General features: G+C 46.0%; 1 protein-coding gene across 1 annotated transcript in view; it reads right to left on the reverse strand.

Annotated features, from left to right (window-relative positions):
- LOC308401874 (protein NLRC3-like) overlaps positions 1–21,070 on the reverse strand; it is a 171,752-nt gene that overhangs the window by 131,758 nt on the left and 18,924 nt on the right. The gene's annotated exons all lie outside the window — the stretch shown is intronic.

Consider the following 21,070-nt stretch of genomic DNA (forward strand, 5'->3'; position numbering starts at 1 on the left):
CGTCCTTTTTAGTGGGGAGAACATAGCTGGGATTTAATGATTTAACAAATCTTTTGAATCCTTTGTCCTCCACAATGCTAAATGGCTGGGAGTCCTCAATCACCATGCTGACCAGGTCTTCATCTATTTGAGATTGTTCTCCTGAGGAAAGACAATAAAGACAAAGCACAAATATAAATATCACACACGTAACTTATAACAGTTGTATAATATTGTTATATCATTTAGTAACATTACTGCATGCTATATTATCATTGCATTTGATGGCTCACCTGGTCTTGCTCCACAATCGGTGTTCCTCTTATTCTCATGCAAAGCTCTGTAGTGCCTAAGCATGGATGTTGTTGTTATATCCCAGCTCCCTGGCACATAGCAAACACTTCACCTTGTACAAAAGTCAAGACAGCTCAACATAAATTGTATTGCACCATCAGTATCATGACAATACATCTTCTGTAGAAATTTACATACCTTGTTGGGAGGAATAAGATCAAAATGTTCCCACACAGGGGAGGACATCCTCCTCTTCTTAGCTGGCTCCATTCTCTCCTGACTTTCTCTCCTCACTCTCATAAACCTCCAAACGGTCTCCAAACTCTCTCTAACCGCAACTCTCCATCAAACACCCACATTTTGAATGAAGTCTGAGGGTTTATATCTGTCATAGCTCGCGGCAAAGTTCGAACCACTTCATGAACCAGTCACGTGGTACAGCCGGGCAGCGAGGCTTCGGACGTCATCATTTTCAGCTCCTCCCATAAATGAAGCAAGCCTCGATACGCGCTTCGCGGAAACGCCCCCTCCATTACTCGACACACGCTCCGAAGCCTCGATACAGAACGTCCCATCACTAACTACTGCTACCACAAACAAAACCCGGGATATTGTGTGTTAAGAGAAGTTACACCAGCACTGTCTAAATTAAAGCATTATGGCTGACTGTAAAATAACAGAACACAGAATAACAATATACGCAAGTGACAAATGGCAAATGAATTCTGTCCTAGCCACTTTGTCACATTCCCCCCCCCTTAAGTCCGTTACTCTTCATAGGAACGGGAAAGAAAGTCTGCCACAACATTCTTTTTCCCTGCCCTATATCGAATCTTAAAACAATATGGCTGCAATGAAAGATACCACCTCGTGATCCTTGCGTTGGTGTCTCTCATTCTGCTCATCCACTGTAAAGCTCGATGATCGGTTTCAAGCACAAATTCACCTCCCAGTAGATAGTATCTCAGAGTGTCCAAAGCCCATTTTATTGCCAAAGCTTCTTTTTCAATTGTGGAATACTTCATTTCTCTGGGGAAGAGCTTACGGCTTATGTACTGCACAGGTCTTTGGTCCTCTCCATCACCTTGCAGCAACACAGCTCCCAGCCCAACTCCTGAAGCATCAGTCTGTACAATAAACGGGCACGTAAAGTCTGGACACTGCAACACAGGCTCATTACACAAACAGTTTTTCAAATCCATGAATGCAGCCTCACACTCTGGAGTCCATTTAATTTTGTTGGGGCATGATTTACGAGTTAAATCACTAAGAATAGCTGATCTGGTAGAGAAATTGGGGATGAAACGACGATACCAGCCAGCTAAACCCAGGAAGGATCTCAACTTTTTCTTTGTAGTCGGAGGAGGACAAGAGGCAAGGTTCTCGACCTTACTCACCTGAGGGCGGATGACCCCACCCCCAATGACGTATCCCAGGTACTCCACCTCGGTCTGTGCAATGTGGCATTTCCCAGGGTTGATGACTAGTCCAGCTGTTCTGATGCGTTGCAGGACATCAGCCAGATGTTTCACATGGTCCTCCCATGTCTCGCTGAACACCACAATGTCGTCAATATACGCTGCTGCATAGCCATCAGCTCCTTTCAGAACCAAGTCCACCAGCCTCTGGAACGTGGCTGGAGCTCCATGTAGTCCGAAAGGCATAGTTCTGAAACGATAAAGTCCGCTGGGAACCCTGAATGTAGTTAAATCCCTTGAGGACTCTGTTAGGGGGACTTGCCAATAACCTTTACAAAGGTCGAGTGTTGTGAGGTACTTGGCATTACCCAAGCGCTCAATCAATTCATCCACTCTTGGCATAGGATATGCATCAAAAGCAGAGACAGCATTAAGTTTTGAGAAGTCAACACAAAATCTCTGTCTTGCATCATTTTTCTTGGGGACGAGTACCACAGGGCTACACCACTCACCTCTAGATGGCTCTATAATCCCTGTTGCAAGCATTTCTTCCACCTCCTGTTTCAATGCTGGCATTAGCTTTGCTGGAACTCTGGAGGTGGTATCCCTGATGGGTGGTTGATTCGAACAACGCAGGTGTATGTCATGCTGAATAAGACGGGTGTAGCCTGGCTTTGTGCTGAAAAGCTCCTGTGGCATTATGGCCGCGAGCTCCTCCTGCTGTTCTGGTGATAGATGGCTCAAATCCGGAAATAGCTTTTCTTCAGTACTGGTGGGAAAGAATTGCTCTTGAGGCTCTTCTTCCTGCAGTACAACACGAGCCCACAACTGAAGTGATTGCCCTGGCTTCTCAATCCACTCCCTCAACATGTTGACATGAAACACCTGTTGCTTTTTCCGACGATTCGGCATGTTGAGCTCATAAGTGACAGGACCTGCTTTCCTGTTTATCACAAATGGCCCCTGCCATTTGGCTAAGAGACTGCTTTCAGTGGTTGGCAAAAGGAGCAACACTTTTTGTCCTTCTTTAAAGGTCCTCCTGCGAGCTGTCTTATCATAGTTCTGTTTTTGACGTCGCTGGGCACTTACTAGGTGACAATGAGCCAGTTCCTGAAACTGTTCAAGCTTGTCCCTCATTTTCAACACATAAGAGAGGGAAGAGCACTGTTTTTCAGGGCTAGCTTCCTCCCAAGCTTCCCGAAGTACATCCAGTGGACCTCTGACATTATGGCCGTACCAGAGCTGAAACGGAGAAAATCCAGTTGATGCTTGTGGTACCTCTCTATAGGCGAAAAGCAAAAATGGAAGCCATTGGTCCCAGTCTTTTCCCGATTCTCTTACGAACCTCCTCAGCATTGATTTCAGGGTTTTATTAAACCTCTCAACAAGTCCATCAGTTTGTGGATGATAAGGGCTCGTTTTGATTCCGGTAATTCCCAGAAGTTTGTAGACTTCTTTCAACAGGTTGGAAGTGAAGTTTGAGCCTTGGTCTGTCAAGATTTCTTTGGGAATACCCACCCTTGAAAACATCTGTATCAGACAATTAGCTATTTGGCGGGCTTTGACCCTTCTCAATGGGAAAGCTTCAGGATACCTTGTTGCATAGTCACAAATCACTAGAATGTACCTATGCCCTGAACCACTTCTCTCCAATGGGCCGACAATATCCATGGCAACACGAGAAAAGGGGACGTCTATTACAGGCATAGGAATGAGTGGGGCTCTGTCTCCTTTCCTACTTGGGGCTGTCAACTGACACTGTGGACATGATTTGCAAAACTGGGCAGTGTCTGAAAATTGCTGTGGCCAAAAAAAACGAGTTACCATTCTGGAAAAGGTTTTAAGATGTCCTAAGTGGCCTGCCCAAGGAACTGAATGAGCCAACTGCAAGACTACAGGCCTTAAGCTTTTGGGAACAACCAACTGGTCACCAACTTTGCTACGACGATATAGTCGTTCATTCTTAACAATGAATACTTCCCGTACTCTGTCTGTAATCTGTGCTGATTCTTGGGTGCTCTTAGCAAACAGAGGTGCTAAAGAGGGGTCCTCCCTTTGGAGTTGGACAATATTGCTCGGGACAACCAGGAGCTCATCGATCTCTGGTTCAGGAAGTGACTCAGCAATTTCTGTCCCCCTCACTTTTTCCTGTCTTCTCTGCATTTTACTTTTCTTTATATGCGGCCTACTTGGTCTGTCAATATCTGGAATTTCACTGTCTGCATAGGGCAACTCACTCAAACCTGGCTCTGACTGAGAAGCTTTATTACCAGACCTAGTGACTACTAGCAGACCTTCACATGCAACATGCAGATTCTTCTCTTCTCTGTCCTTCTCTGTCTTTGCTAATAACTCCCCAAGAATTGGCATGTCCCGGCCCAACACAATCTGGTAGGGAAGTTTATCCATTACTCCAACTGTAAGTACGTACTCCTTTTCATTAACTTGAAGGCAAACATTGGCAATAGGATAATCAACATTATCACCATGAACACACCAGACTTTAACTTTACCACAAAATGTGGTGTCGCTAGGGAGGCAATCTTGCCTGACAAGTGTGCGGCTACTGCCTGAATCCAAGAGGGCAACACACGGTTTTCCCTCAATGAAAACACAGATGGTGTGCTCCTGATCACTGGAGGGTACTAGAGACTCTGTTTCTTCCTCTAGCAAGTCAAAACACTGTGGTGAAAGACACATGTAAGTCTTACTGACTTGCTGACCTGGGCAATCTGCCTTAAAGTGACCTGCTTGACCACAGGCATGACACACCAACGGGCCTCTCTGCTTTACTTCTCTAGCGCGGCTACTGCTAGTGATTGGGGAACTTTGTTTAGGGCTTTTAGCTTTGTACCCATTCCCACCCCCTGACCTACCCACAAAAACATTGGCTGAACTGGGTTTTCCTACCATGTACCCTTTTTGTGGGCGTCGGGCTGCAAGAAAAGCCTCTGCCATCTCTGCAGCTTCTTTTGAAGTGGTGGGGTTGCGCTCTTTCACCCAGGTCCTCAGCTCTGGGTTAAGAACTCTGAGAAACTGTTCCATCACTATGACATCTCCTATTTGGTCCTTTGTCTTCTCCTTTGGAAGCATCCACTTTTCATATAGGTCTTTAAGGCGGGTTCGCAGCTCTTTGGGTGTCTCATCGTCCTTCACCGTCATGTTGCGAAATCTGGTTCGGTAAGTCTCAGCACTTATTTCAGATTTTTCAAGAACGGCGGTTTTTACCTTATCATAGTCCATTGTTTCTTCAGTGTCCATAGCAACATATGCCGCACGTGCTTTACCACTAAGAAGTGGAGCCAGATGCAGTGCCCATTCTTCTTGTGGCCACTGACATCATGTTGCAATCCTCTCAAAAGTGGTTAAATAATGTTCAATATCTTCATCCTCACCATAGGGCTGCATCTTCGGGCCTTTCCAACCGCTTACTCTGCCCAGATTGGATGAATGTGGTGCTGCGGAAGATTCAGGGGGGTTTCCTAGCTGTTGAACAGGTTGCTGCACCTTTTGCCGCACTGAGGAACTCAGAGGCACTCCGGAATCAGCTACTGCACCTTCCCACAGCATCTGATGCTCCCGGCGCTCCGACTGGACCTCCTGCTGCAGTTGGCTGAACTGGTGTTGCATTCTATGCCACCGTTCATCCTGGCGCTGTCTGTCCTGCTCCCATTTTGCCTCACGGTCAGCCTGCTGTTGCATCAGGCCTTTTAATAAAGTTGAGAGCTCTGAGAGACTTTGTGCTTCCGTGCTGTGCTCACCCGTAGCTTCTGGCAGGTTGCCATCATCTTGGGCCTCCTCTGGGGGAAAATCTGTTGGCCCTTGAGGTTTCCTTGACTTGGCTGATTTCTGCATTGCTATAACCTATTGGCCTGGAGCCACTGCTGCCACCATTTGTGATGTAGCATAACTTAAGCAGCAAGGACGGTGATAAGTAAATAGCATTAGCAGACAATTGAAGTTCTTTTTAAGCATACTTTATTGCTAGCATCTCCCTTTTACCATAAAACAATCAATCAGGCATGCAAAAATCCCACTGGCTTTATACAAGACTTTGCCCACACCTGACCTCGTTAGTCCCTACCATTGAACAAAATAGGTCAAACCAAATAATACAATTCTAAACAAAGAACAGGAATAAAGTCATGCATGAAACTGACAAACTCATTTACTCAACTAAATGGTTTGTAAAGTAAAACACTGCATACAATATAACTCAAAAGGCTACTTTAAAGAAAACAAACAATACTATACAAAATGAAAACCCTCCATTTGGTTACACCCAGTGATCCAATCATTGACCTCATGACCCTATATAAACAGGAAGTAGTGGGCGGCCCTTCCCATACACCCGTCTCACATACAGGACCTGAATGCACAACATGGACACCATGGTAAGTATAACCAAAGCAACATAAAGAAACATAATTTACTAGACATGTGCCTGTAAACAGAAGAAAATTCAGATGATCTGATGGTTAGTAGTAGTGATGGGCAGATGAAGCCCCATGAAGCACTGAAGCTTTTCATCCAATTGGTTCACCCCAACGCGAAGCTTCATGAAGCTTCATTTGCTCTAGCAGGACACCTACTGGACGTAAAAATAATAGCTGGCATGAATTTGAAGAGTGTGGCATTTTGCACACAGCCTGTAAATGTCAACAACAAAAGGAGTGTGTAAAACATGTATATTGTAGTGATGGCAGTATACTGTGTATATTTATAGTGGCAGTATGGGAAATGATTATTTGGAAATGCTTGAAATGGAAATGATCATTTACTGTGAGGTGAGGTGTGGTTGGGGTGTGGACAGTGGTTGTGCTTTTGTAATGTTGAGGTATGGACAGCTACACACTGAGGCTTTGAGCCTCAGTCCTGCCTGTTCACATTTTATTCTGTAAAAACTAAATTTTCACTGCTTTTATGACCTTTTTAGTGGGGAGAACATAGCTAGGATTTAATGATTTAACAAATCTTTTGAATCCTTTGTCCTCCACAATGCTAAATGGCTGGGAGTCCTCAATCACCATGCTGACCAGGTCTTCATCTATTTGAGATTGTTCTCCTGAGGAAAGACAATAAAGATAAAGCACAAATATAAATATCACATACGTAACTTATAACAGTTGTATAATATTGTTATATCATTTAGTAACATTACTGCATGCTATATTATCATGGCATTTGATGGCTCACCTGGTCTTGCTCCACAATCGGTGTTCCCCTTATTCTCATGCAAAGCTCTGTAGTGCCTAAGCATGGATGAGGTGTTGTTGTTATATCCCAGCTCCCTGGCACATAGAAAACACTTCACCTTGTACAAAAGTCAAGACAGCTCAACATAAATTGTATTGCACCATCAGTATCATGAAAATACATCTTCTGTAGAAATTTACATACCTTGTTGGGAGGAATAAGATCAAAATGTTCCCACACAGGGGAGGACATCCTCCTCTTCTTAGCTGGCTCCAATCTCTCCTGACTTTCTCTCCTCACTCTCATAAACCTCCAAACGGTCTCCAAACTCTCACTAACCGCAACTCTCCATCAAACACCCACATTTTAAATGAAGTCTGAGGGGTTTATATCGCTGTCATATCTCGCGGCAAAGTTCGAACCACTTCATGAACCAGTCACGTGGTACAGCCGGGCAGCGAGGCTTCGGACGTCATCATTTTCAGCTCCTCCCATAAATGAAGCAAGCCTCGATACGCGCTTCGCGGAAACGCCCCCTCCATTACTCGACACACGCTCCGAAGCCTCGATACAGAACGTCCCATCACTAGTTAGTAGTGTTTGCTTTAAAACACATGCATGGATGTAAAGAATGTAACTACTGCTACCACAAACAAAACATATTGTGTGTTAAGAGAAGTTACACCAGCACTGTCTAAATTAAAGCATTATGGCTGACTGTAAAATAACAGAACACAGAATAACAATATACGCAAGTGACAAATGGCAAATGAATTCTGTCCTAGCCACTTTGTCACATGCACAGGTGTACCTCAGACTGCCCACAACAAAAGGCCACCCTGGAATGTGCAGTTTTGGTTCACAGCAAAATGCCACAGATGCCACAAGCAATGAGGGAGCGTGCAATTGGCATGCTGACAGCAGGAATGTCAACCAGATCTGTCGCCCGTGCATTGAATGTTCATTTCTCAATCATAAGCCGTCTCCACAGGCGTTTCAGAGAATATGGCAGCACATCCAACCGGCCTCACAACCGCAGACCTCGTGTAACCACACCAGCCCAGGACCTCCACATCCAGCAGGTTCACCTCCAAGATCGTCTGAGACCAGCCACCCAGACAGCTGCTGGAACAATTGGTTTGCACAACCAAACAATTTCTGCAAAAACTGTCAGAAACCGTCTCAGGGACGCTCAACTGCATGCCCGTCGTCCTCATCGGGGTCTTGACCTGACTCCAGCTCGTCGCCGTAACAGACTTGTGTGGGCAAATGCTCACATCCGATGGCGTCTGGCACGTTGGAGAGGTGTGCGCTTCACGGATGAATCATGGTTCACATTGTTCAGGGCAGATGGCAGCTGAGAATGTCCCAGTTCTTGCATGGCCAGCATACTCACCGGACATGTCACCCATTGAGCATGTTCGGGATGTGCTTGACCGGCGTATACGACAGCGTGTACCAGTTCCCACGGATATCCAACAACCTCGCACAGCCATTGAAGTGGAGTGGACCAACATTCCACAGGCCACAATTGACAATCTGATAGACTCCATGCGACGATGTGTTGCACTGCATGAGGCAAATGGTGGTCACACCAGATACTGTTCTGGGTCCCCAGACCCCCAATAGCGCAAAAAACTGCACATTCCAGGGTGGCCTTTTGTTGTGGGCAGTCTGAGGTACACCTGTGCACTACTCATGATGTCAGATCAGCATCCTGATGTGGCACACCTGTGAGGTGGGATGGATTATCTCAATATAGCAGATGTGCCCACTACCACACATTTGGACTGATTTGTGACCACTGTTTGGGAGGGATGGTTATATTGTGTATCTGGAATGAATTTTAGGTCTCTACGTCCATCCCATGGGGAATGGGAGCAGTAACAAAGGTGTTGCGTTTATATTTTTGTTGAGTGTAAGTTCCAGAGAGACATTCGGGACTGCAACCTCCTCTGCTTCACCGAGACTTGGCTGAGCCCAGCGATACCAGACCACGCCGTGCAGCCGGCGGGGTTCTTTTCGGTTTACCGCATGGACAGGACAATGGAGTCGGGGAAGAAAAGAGGTGGTGGAGTGTGTTTGATGGTGAACAACAGATGGTGCAACAGCACAAACATCTCCCCACTCACACGCTCTTGCTCGCCCAATCTGGAACTTTTGATCGTTAAGTGTCGCCCTTTCTATCTCCCTCGGGAATTCACTGCGGTCGTTGCCTGCACTGTTTACATTCCGCCCCACGCGGACTCGGACACTGCCTTATGTGAGCTACATGAGGCTCTCACACATCAACAAACACTTCACCAAGCTGCCGCACTCATTGTTATGGAAGATTTTAACAGAGTGAATCTCAAACGGACATTTCACAACCTTCACCAGCACATCAACTGCCCCACCCGGGGCACGAGGACATTAGACCACTGCTACACCCCGTTCAAGAACTGTTACAAGGCTCAGCCCCTGCCGGCATTTGGAAAATAGGACCATGCCGCCATCCTCCTCATGCCTGCTTACAAACAAAGGCTAAAGCAGCAACCACCAATCAGGAGGGAGGTCGCTCGCTGGACGGACCAATCGGTGGCCGCGCTGCAGGACGCACTGGATGACGCAGACTGTGACATGTTTCGGCGCAGCTCTGATGACATCAACATGTTTACGGAAGCGGTTGTGGGATTTATCGGGAAACTAGCGGACGACACAGCAGAAAGAACTATCATCCGAACGTTTCCCAACCAGAAGCCGTGGGTGAATAAAAACATCCGCGACGCTCTGAGATCACGCACCGCTGCCTACAATGAAGGGCTCATTTCCGGTAATATGGACCTATACAAGGCTGCGTCTTACAACGTGCGCAGCGCGGTCAGAAAGGCCAAGTGGAGATACGGGGAAAACTAGAGTCACAGCTCATAGTGCGACTCCAGGAGCCTGTCGAAAGGACTGCGGACAATAACGGACTATAAACGACCAGCTTCTTCAATGATGAATCCCGACTCTTCACTGGATGATGAGCTGAACAAGTTTTACGCTCGCTTCGACGCCGCAGCAATTAAAACAACAAACGGCGCTGCACGTGCTCTGAGTGCACCAGTGAAGACAATGCATTCATCATCACAGAGCATGCCGTGAGGAACACCTTCAGGAGGGTGAACACCAGGAAGGCAGCAGGACCAGATGCAATCCCTGGCCGGGTCCTTAGAGCCTGCGCTGATCAACTAGCACCGGTGTTCACGGAGATCTTCAACCTCTCCCTGGCCTAAGCTGTGGTTCCCACGTGCTTCAAACGGTCCATTATTGTCCCTGTTCCAAAGAAACAACAGCCTGCTTGCCACAATGACTACCGTCCAGTAGCACTGACTTCAATTGTGATGAAGTGTTTTGAAAGGCTGATGAGAGATCACATCACTTCTTCACTTCCTGCTACCATCGACTCACTTCAGTTTGCTTACCGGACTAATCGTTCCACAGACGATGCCATATCTCACCTGCTCCACACATCCCTGAGTCACCTGGACACTGGCAGAGGGAATTATGTTAGGATGCTGTTCGTGGACTACAGTTCAGCGTTCAACACAATAATTCCCCCTAAGCTTTTCACCAAGTTGACGGATCTAGGACTCAGCTCATCACTGTGTCAGTGGATCCTCAACTTCCTCACAGACAGACCCCAATCAGTGAGGGTAGGAAAACAAGTCTCCCCCTCCATCTCACTCAGCACTGGAGTGCCTCAGGGCTGTGTTTTAAGCCCCCTGCTGTACTCACTGTACACTTATGACTGTGTAGCCACATCAGACACCACCTCCATTGTCAAGTTTGCTGACGACACTGCTGTTGTGGGCCTGATCTCCGACAACATCGAGACGGCCTACCTGGAGGAGATTAGGAACCTGGAGACCTGGTGCCAGGAAAATAACCTCCTCCTAAACATCAGCAAGACTAAGGAGCTGATCGTGGACTTCACTACAAAGCAGGCGAGGAATTACAAACCCCTCATCATCAGTGGCACGCCAGTGGAGAGAGTGGACAGTTTCCGATACCTGGGTGTCCACATCACTCAGGACCTGTCATGGTCCTGCCACATCAACACCCTGGTTAAGAAAGCCCGTCAGCGTCTCTTCTTCCTCAGAAGACTTAGAGACTTCCATCTGCCACTGAAGGTGCTCAAGAACTTTTACTCCTGCACCATCGAGAGCGTCCTGACGGCAAACATCTGCACCTGGTTTGGGAACAGCACCAAGCAGGACAGACGAGATCTGCAAAGGGTGGTGCGCTCGGCAGAACGCATCATTCAATCAAAGCTCCCTGACCTGCTGTCCATCTACACCAAGCGGTGCAAAACCAAAGGTAGGAAGATTATGATGGACCTCTCCCATCCCAACAATGGACTCTTCTCACTGTTGAGGTCTGGGAAGCGCTTCCGCTCCCTTAAGCCCAAAACAGAGAGAATGAGGAGGAGCTTCTTCCCCCAGGCTATTCGAGCCCTGAACCAGGTGTAGGACTGGACTCTCCCACACACGTCACTATAAGACTGGACTCTCCCACACACATTACATCACCACACGCACTCTGGTTTTTCTTCATGCACACTTCCTATAATTTTTTGGAAATCGAATTTCCCAGAGGAACCCACCCGAGGGATTAATAAAGTTCTATCTTATCTTATCTTATCTTATCTTATCTTATCTTAATCTCTTTCTGCTATTTGCACATTTTTTTACTGTAAATTTCTAAGTTAAATCTGTAAATTTTGTATAACCTGTAAATTGTAAGTACTGTAAAACTACTGTCATTTAATGGTCGGGCATTGCACAGCTACAAGCATTTCACCTCATGTCATACTGTGTATGGTTGTGTGTGTGACAAATAAAATTTGAATTTGAATTTGAGCTCATTTCCTGTGTTGATGTCTTCTGTTTGGACTTCTGATGGACACAGAGATGGATTGGAGAGTGGCCTGAGGCAGGTAGACTCAGGTAGGCCACGTCCTGCTTCCACAGCAGTGCCAAGATGAGCCATACCAGACTCTTTGAGGACAGAGATGGCAGGAGAAATGCATCAAATGCACAGGTATTGAGCACAGAGATTATTGATTCCCCTTATCTAATAGGCTGATGAAGGTTTCCATTTTTAGGTTTTAATAATAACCTTCACTCTTTTGGCCCCAAAAGATTCATCTGCATGGAGCAATTCGGCACATGAAGAGAGGTAAGAAGTCCTCTTCCTTTTTTTGGGTGGAACAGCTAGGCCCCTCCAGTTCTCAACTGCATCTTCATCAGCCTGGGGAATGTTTGTGGCAGCATCAGATCCCACAAACGGGTGAGCATCCATTCTTATTTTGTCTTCTGCACTATGAGTCGTCATGGATCCTGAATTGGCATCTGTGACTTTCAGTGATCCCACTGTTGCCTCATCTTTGACCTTTTCTTTTACAGAACAAATCTGCATATTTCCCTCAATGAAAGAAAGATGACGAGCAATGAAGCGATCGACTCAAACAGGCAAGTTTTCATGTTTGAAAAGGCCATGTTTTATGTTTTTGAACTCAGCTTCAACAGTGGCTGAACTTGCTGTGATGCTGGTGCTTTGGAAGAGAGGGACCATTATTCCTGTCCAGAGTGGCAAGTAACTTGCCAGTCTTATTATATGAGGAATGATCTCAGGGAGAAAGTGAATATTATCTCTATCCCTGTTTGCTGCAGCAGGTGACCTGCTCTCCTCACATATTTCTGTTACCCACTGTCGTAGGTCAGTCTGGATCTCATCAACTGAATCCACTCTCTCACTTTCCTCTGTCTGTTCATCTGGAATGATGATGGAGTCTTGAGCAATTTGGGCTTTCAAGTATTTCTTGCACCTTTCTGAAGGAAGAGGGGCTCCAGAACTGTCATCACCTTCTGCCTCACTGAGGGCCACAACAGTGATAGCATGTAGGAGCTGTTTTGCATGGTCCAAGCATTGAGGCTGAAGAAGTTTTGCTAATGACCTGACAAAGAAATCTTTAACACGATGTGTTTTCTTCTTCAGGCAGTCCCACTGGCATATCATCTTGATGCAGTGCGCAACATCAACCCTGATAAAACAAGGGGGGAGTTTGGCAGACTGGGTTCCAAGAAGGACATGAAAGCATTCATTAAGGTATGACTTCAGATCAGGATGAGGAGTGAAAGCCTTGACCAGAGCTCCCAGAATTGCCAGAGAAAAGTCACTCACAGCTTCCTTTGGCACAGGTGCACCTGCACAAATCCATTCTGTCAACCAGTTTGCGATGGCATTAACATCATGTTTCTCTGACAGCATTTGCACCACTGGGACACTGGGGCAATTGTTTTCTGTCAGAATGCAAAATCTGGAAGATATGGCCAGATTTGCCATTTGGTCTCAGCAGTCTTTTCACAACGGTTGCATCAAAACACAGTTGGGGGAGATTTTTTTGACAATGTCTTGTAAACATGCATCTGAGTTTGACTCCAGTAGTGACAGAAAAACCTGTCCAGTCCAATATCTTGGATGCTACCACTGTGAGGAACACTATATTTTAACAATTGCAGAGATGCAATGGGGTCTTTATCTCCTAATTCCAAGTCTTTTGTCTTATTTGGGTTTTCGCAAAGTGGCCAAATTTGTAAGGTGGCTTGGCTCAGGATCTCCAACATCCATCAGATCTGCTGCCCTCGCTGACCTCCATACAGCTGGTTCCATTCTGCCCTCACACAGCTCTTCAGCGATCTGTTCACGCAGGTTTCCAGACATGAACCGCTTGGAGTAGCCAGCAGGGAGAGATCTGTATTTCTCATGAAACACTGGAGCACCATTGGACTATTAATTGCTGGCTGTCTGTCACATGACATTTCTAACTGGCCATGACACCCCTTACAGTCGCCTCTAATGTCCAGATAATTATTGGTGACAGCTGGATGGAACTTTGCTCTTCGGAACACAAGTGTACATGCATTTTTGGTTTTGGAATGGTTAAAAAGCTATGTAGGGAATAGGCAACAATATGTACAAATAAATGAATATAAATCTAATTTGATGGATATAGCTTGTGGAGTACCTCAAGGTTCAGTATTGGGTCCAAAAATGTTTATTATGTACTTAAATGATATCTGCAGAGTATCGGAGATTTTAAAGTTTGTAATATTTGCAGATGACACAAATATACTGTGTTCAGGTGTGGAGTTGCCACAGGTTTTGGAAATGATCACACAGGAATTAACGATATTAAAGAAGTGGTTTGATATGAATAAATTATCATTGAATCTAGATAAAACCAAATTTATGTTGTTTGGAAACCAAAAGAAAAACATCGAAGTAGAAATATGTGTTGACAATGTATATTTAGAAAGAGTAAATGAAATAAAATTTCTTGGGGTGATCATTGACCACAAGCTCTGTTGGAAGCCACACATTACTTATGTTCGGGGGAAATTGGCACGGGGCATTGCCGTCCTGGGAAAAGCAAAGCATATGTTGGATCAGAAAGCACTGCACATTTTATACTGTGCTTTACTACTGCCATATATGAGCTACTGTGTAGAGGTCTGGGGAAACACATACAAAAGTAACACACAAACAATAACTATAATACAGAAAAGGGCCATTAGATTAATAAATAATGTAGGGTACAGGGACCATACAAATGCACTCTTTGTCAAAATGCAAGCTATCAAATTCCAAGACTTGGTGAAGCTTAAAACAGCGCAGATAATGTATAAAGTAAGAAATAAACTGCTTCCCAAAGAAATCTGTAAATTGTTCATAGAAAGAGAAGGTGGGTATAACTTAAGAGGGAGATGGAATTTAAAAATACAAAGTGCTAGAACAACTTTAAGAACTATGTCTATCTCAATTGCAGGAGTTAAATTATGGAACAGTCTAACAGAAGAAATAAAAGACAGTCAAAACATAAAACAGTTTAAAGTAAAATATAAAAACCTAATTTTAAATAAGTATAAGAATGAAGAAAACGGGGTTAACCCAGGACGGTAATGTTGCTGGTAATGGTGTTGCGGTTCTTTTTTGTTTTTTTTGTTTTTTGTTTTTGTTTGTTTGTTTTTCCATAACTTGTCTATCTGCAAATATACACATTCTGTATTTTTCATATGAAAGAAACTATACTGTGGTGGGGCTTGCTAATTTCTTGTTTTGATTTATGTATGTTATGTTTTGTTTTACTTCATATGTTTCATATGTTTCATATGTTGTTTGTTTAATTTAAGACAAAAAAAAATTAAATGAATGAGAGGTAAAACTTGAGGGGGTAGGGACAAATAAGTAAATACTTCAGCCTACTCCTTTTCAAACAAATAATGGAATGATATTTTGTAATGATTGTGAAGGCACATGTTTGAAATGTTTGAAATAAAAATGAACTGAACTGAACTGAACTGAATTTTTGATCTTCTTCCATATAAGATCGTTGATGATATGAGTCCAAGTGCCAGGCTTCAAAATTGTGTATTCCCGTTTTTGGGTAGGAGAAAACTTGTCATTGTATTCAACCTTTTCAGGAATAAATTTAACCCAGTCCTCAAAAGGGACATCTAGTTCAAAACCTTGACAGTTTTCTTGTCCAGGAGAAATGCAATGTGAATCTAACTGTGAAAAAAAAACATCACCTTCGCTCCGTTACATAATTGGCGTTGTTGACATAGGATACGGAGTCAAGAGCAGTTGGGTTAGTCAGGGGAATAGCAAAGATGATGTATATCCCGGAGCCCCGTGGCTGCCAAAATTTAAAGGACCTGATCAGAATGTGCAATATCAGGAGTGGAAGGAGCAGATGTGGGGGCTGCTGGGATCGCAGGATTTGCCTGAAGTGAGTAAAGTTGCTATTGTGTTGGGAGTGCTAGCAGGTGAGGCTAAACGTCAGGTCAGTGTTCTTGAAACCAGTGAAAGAGACCAAGTACAAAAAACTTTTCTTTTTTAGACTCTTTATATGGTGATCGTGTCCCCACCCCAGTTCTTAGGTCACAGTTTTTTAGTTGCACTCAGAACCCAAGTGAAACCGTATCTTCATTTATTTTGCGGTTGAGAGAATTATACTGTAGGTTGCAAAAGCATGATCCAGATAATGTCCCCTCTGATGCAGCCCTGCGATATCAATTGTTGCTAGGATTGCGGGAGGGCCCTGTAAGTCAGGCACTGAAGGCCTATGTGCGGCGTAACCCAGATCAAGATTTTGCTGCCATACGCCAGGAGGCACTGCTCCTAGACTCAGAACATGTACAGCCCCAGTCTGAGGTAACCTGCCTGTCTGTAAATAAGTCTCATGCTCCTTTTAAGGTTGAACAGAAAGAAGATTGGAGACAGGTGTTAAAGCAGGAGATACTGGAGGATGTCAAGGCACAAATGAAGGGATTGGCACAAGAGCTAGTAAGAGAAATTAGAGGCTCCACTCAGCCAGCTGTAGCTACTCTTCCGCCTGCACCTCAGTTTAGGAGAAGATCACGACAATCAAATGCTAGCTGGGATGCACAAGGTCGGCCTATCTGTCGGAGTTGTAAACTAGCAGGACATATACCTAGGTTTTGCCAGACCTCCATGTCTTCTCAGCCAAGTTTAAACTAGATGACCCTGCTGCTGAGGTCCGAGGGGCGGGGGCTTTTGGTTCACCTAAGGAATTAAGGGCCACAGAAACATTTCTTGGGCAGTGTCCAACAGTGAAGATAGTGATCGAGGGGGTGGAGCTTCAAGGCTTGTTAGATACAGGATCACAAGTGACTTTGATACAGGAGAGTTTGTTTAATGAGCATTTTTCCCAGGCTAGGCTTGAGAAAACTCCAACCGCCTTTAAGCTGAGAGCCGCCAATGGTCTGGGAATTCCCTATACCACCTATGCTGTCCTGGACATGGAAATAGAAGGTGTTAAGGCTCCTGGACGCGGGGCTGTGGTGGTAAAAGATGACCATTGCACGCACCCACTGATTGTTGGTATGAATGTTGTGACTGCCTGTTGGAATGTATTTAAGTGGCCGGAAAAGACTGCTCCTGTCCCACAGCAATTAACGAATCAACAGGCCTGGAGGACTGCCTTCGCAACATGCAGACGGATAGAAGCAAGTACAGTGGAGGACGGAATGGTGGGGTATGTACGGTTAGCTGGCCGAGGCAAAATTAAAGTTCCCCCAAGGAGTGAAATAATGGTGTGGGGCCGGGCTCAGACGGGTCCGCAAGGAACGGATTATTGTGCCCTGGTGGAGGCACTGCCTGAAACCCCTGATGTGGGGGTGGCGAGAACCCTTGTCATGGTAAGGGCCGGGAGAGTGCCAGTGAGGATTTGTAACCCGCACCCCTATCCTCTTTTTATAGGTCGCTAACAGAAACTGGGAAAGCTATCCAGCGTGGATGAGGCCAACGTACATGGCTCACAGGACCTGAGCCTGTCCCTTGGGACGGATGGTGTGGTGGAGGTGGCTCTGGTCGACAGTGGCGCCCCCACGGAGGAGGAGAGATTACCTGAGGAGATGAGTAAACTGATTGAAAGACCTGATCTGTCTGAACTGCAACAGGGCGAGCTACGTGCTTTATTGCTTAAATGGGAGAAGGTGTTCTCTAAAGATGACAAAGATTTTGGGAGGACTGACCCGGGGCATCATTGTATCCCCACAGGTGATCCAGCTCCCATTAGAGAGAGGTATCATCCTTTGCCCCCTGCAATGTGTAAAGAAATGAGGAGTCTCTTGGCAGATATGATGGAAAAGGGAGTTATCCGGGAAAGCTGTAGCCCGTGGGCTTCACCCATTGTTTTGGTGAGAAAAAAAGATGGCACCTGGAGGTTCTGTGTGGACTACAGAAAATTGAATGCGGTGACGCATAAAGATGCTTTCCCCCTGCCACGAATAGAAGAGACATTGACAAGCCTTACTCGAGCGCAGTGGTTTTCCACCCTGGACTTAGCCAGTGGATACTGGCAGGTCCAAATGGACCCGACGGACAGAGAAAAGACTGCTTTTACTACCCCAGTCGGGTTGTTTGAGTTCGAGCGGATGCCGTTTGGTCTGTGCAATGCACCTGCTACATTTCAACGGCTGATGCAGCACTGTTTGAGTGGACAGATTGCAGAGTCTTTATTGGTGTACTTAGATGACATTATCATTTATTCACCTGACTTTTCGTCTCATTTACAGCATCTAGATGAAGTGTTTCAGAGGCTGTGGCGTCATGGGTTGAAGTTACAGCCGAACAAGTGCAAGTTCCTGCAACAGGAGGTGAAATTTCTGGGGCATGTAGTGGATAAGTGTGGTGTAAGACCAGACCCTGATAAGATTTCTGCAGTGATGGATTGGCCGGTCCCTGAAACCATCAGACAAGCCAGATCCTTTTTGGGCCTGGCTGGCTACTACAGACATTTTGTGTCCGGCTTTGCACGCCCTTTAAATGCAATATTGACAGGGGTCCCTGTGAACAAGAAAACAGACCGTCGCAAAGTGCAGTGGTCCCCAGAATGTCAAACAGCATTTGAGGCACTCAAAGCAGCTTTAACGCAAGCACCTGTTTTAGCATACGCAGATTACTCTCTTCCCTTTATTGTGTATACTGACGCCAGTGGTCGTGGGCTGGGAGCTGTTTTGGCCCAGGTTCAAGAAGGCCAAGAAAGGGTAATAGCGTACGCCAGCAGAAGCTTACACCACACGGAACGGAATGACGCCAACTATAGTTCCTTCAAGTTGGCGCTGTTAGCCCTTAAGAGGGCAGTTACCGAAAAGTTTAAAGACTATCTGACTGGTGCACGATTCGTTGTGTATACTGATAATAACCCTGTGACCCATTTACAGACTGCTCGCTTGGGCGCAGTAGAACAACGTTGGGTTGCCCAGCTGGCCTCTTTCGACTACGAGATCAAGTATCGTTCGGGTAAGAGCAATATTAATGCTGATGCCCTTTCTCGATTTCCCACTGTCCCAGCAGAGCACCTGGAGGGGGCTGGATCAGAGCGTGGAGTCACTTCAGCAGCCATTGAATTGACCTGTGAGGTAGAGGGGAGTGACTGGGCAGAAGCACATGCTCGTGATCCGGATATTCAAATGGTAAAGCAACTTCTGGAAGCCCAGGTCGCACCCACAAAGTTAGAACGTCAGACATTGTCACATGGTGTGCGACGACTCCTGCAGCAACAAAAAAGACTTTTTATTAAAGACGGAATACTGTGCCGTAAAGTGTTGGACAAATATACCCAGGAGACTTGTTATCATGTTGTGTGTCCTAGTTCCAGATGCCATGAGGTGTGGCGGAAGATCCATGAGGCTGCTGCCCATGCGGGGGTAGATCGAACCGTCTCTCGAATACGGCAGCGGTTCTACTGGGTTAACATGGAAGGGCAGGTACGTCAGTTTCATCTGGGTTGTGTCCCCTGTAGTTTACAGAAGGAGAGAGTAGAACCTAGGGCTCCACTACACCCTATTTCAGTCTCATACCCTTTGGAGGTTGTAGGCATGGATTTTCTGTCTTTAGGCCGGCCCACTGACACTTATCAAAACATACTTGTGGTGACTGATCTGTTTACACGGTTCGCTTGGGCTATCCCTACAATAAACCAAACAGCAGAGACTACAGTAAAGGCTTTGTGGAAGTATGTGATACAGCCGTTCGGTTGCCCAGGCTGACTCCACTCCGACCGTGGGTCTAATTTCGAATCTGCATTAATGAAACAACTCTGTGATACCTATGGTATAACTAAAAGCCGCACGACACCTTACCACCCTGCAGGGAATGGTAGTGTAGAACGTTTCAATCAGAGAATCAGTGACACATAACACTGGTGGAGCTTGGCGTTAGAGGGAGGAAGATACAGCGCTAGTGACCAGGGACGCGGAGCGAGCGGTCCGACTGCTGCAGCAACAGGAGGCCAGATTACGCGTCTGCGGGAAATTAGAGGTGGCGAGGCAGGCCGGTGCCGATTGGCGGTTACAAAGAAGTGGCGGGCAGGGGGTCACGTGATGTCAATGGCGGAGTAGCTGTGTTTCTCGCCCGCTCCCGCAGCTTGGCATTTGTTTAGGCCTTTATATATGTCTTATTTGGTTGAAGTCTCTGTTTATTTCGACTTTTAAACTTCGTACGATGCCAAGTACCCAGAAGAAGCTCAACCTCGGGTCAAAACCGGGCAAATCCAGAGAAAATCACCCTCCGCTCAGCGATCATGCTGCAGCGGTAATGGCGGAGGCCCAGTCGTCCCCACTTCTCGGCCAAATGGACGCCGACAAATTGGTGGAGAGGATATCGGCGGAGGTGCTGAAGGCTGTGGAGGCCTCCTTTGAGAAGAAGATTGACCCAGTTCTGAAAAGACTGGAAACATGCGCAGCTAACATCTCCGCATTGGATGTTAAAATGAAGGAGGCAGAGGCGCGTATATCAACGCCGGAAGATGTTACAGCAGGATATGGCGCCAAGATTTCTGAAGTGGAGCTTAAGCTGGAGGCCGCTTTGGATAAGATTGATGACTTGGAGAACAGGAGCCGACGGTGTAACATACGTGTTATTGGGCTACCCGAAGGCAGTGAAGGTACCAACCCTGTGTCTTTTTTCAAAACGTGGTTACCGGAGTTGGTGGCTGTGAGTTTCAAGGGCGGCGCTGTTAAAATTGATCGCTGCCACCGGGTGCTTGCACGCCTCCCTTCCAGTGCCCAGCGGCCCCGCGCAGTCATCATAAAGCTCCACAACTTCCAGGATAAAGCACAGATCATGCAAGCGGCTAGGAGGAAGCCGTCCTTATTTCATAACAGCATTCCTATTATGATATTCGAGGACTTCTCCGCCGCTGTTCTGAAGAAATGCCAGGGATTCTACCACGTCAAACAACGCCTCAGGCTAATGGGTGTCCCCTTCGCCATGATGTACCCGGCTGTCCTTAGGATCAAGATCAATGGCCAGGAGAAATCTTTTAGAACTCCAGAAGCAGTCTCAGCTTACCTGGATAACGTGCCTCAAGGGGCGGGACCGTGCTCATCCTCGCCAATCCCTCGTCTCCTCCTTTCTTTTTACTTATTTTTTTTCCCTGTTTATTATTATTGTTATTTTTTCTGTTTGTTTTCTTTTTTTCTTTTCGGGAGATAATAACTGTATACATATAGACTATTTTATTTAGCCATTTATAATCCGAATCCTTGTTTTAGCTGCGGGCGGGCAGCTATTTCACGTTACTGATTAAGAAAAGACTCATACTCTGGTCCAGCATCTTTCTATGTCCA

This window comes from Rhamphochromis sp. 'chilingali' (genome assembly GCF_963969265.1).
Source record: "Rhamphochromis sp. 'chilingali' genome assembly, chromosome: 9".
Lineage (NCBI taxonomy): Eukaryota > Metazoa > Chordata > Actinopteri > Cichliformes > Cichlidae > Rhamphochromis > Rhamphochromis sp. 'chilingali'.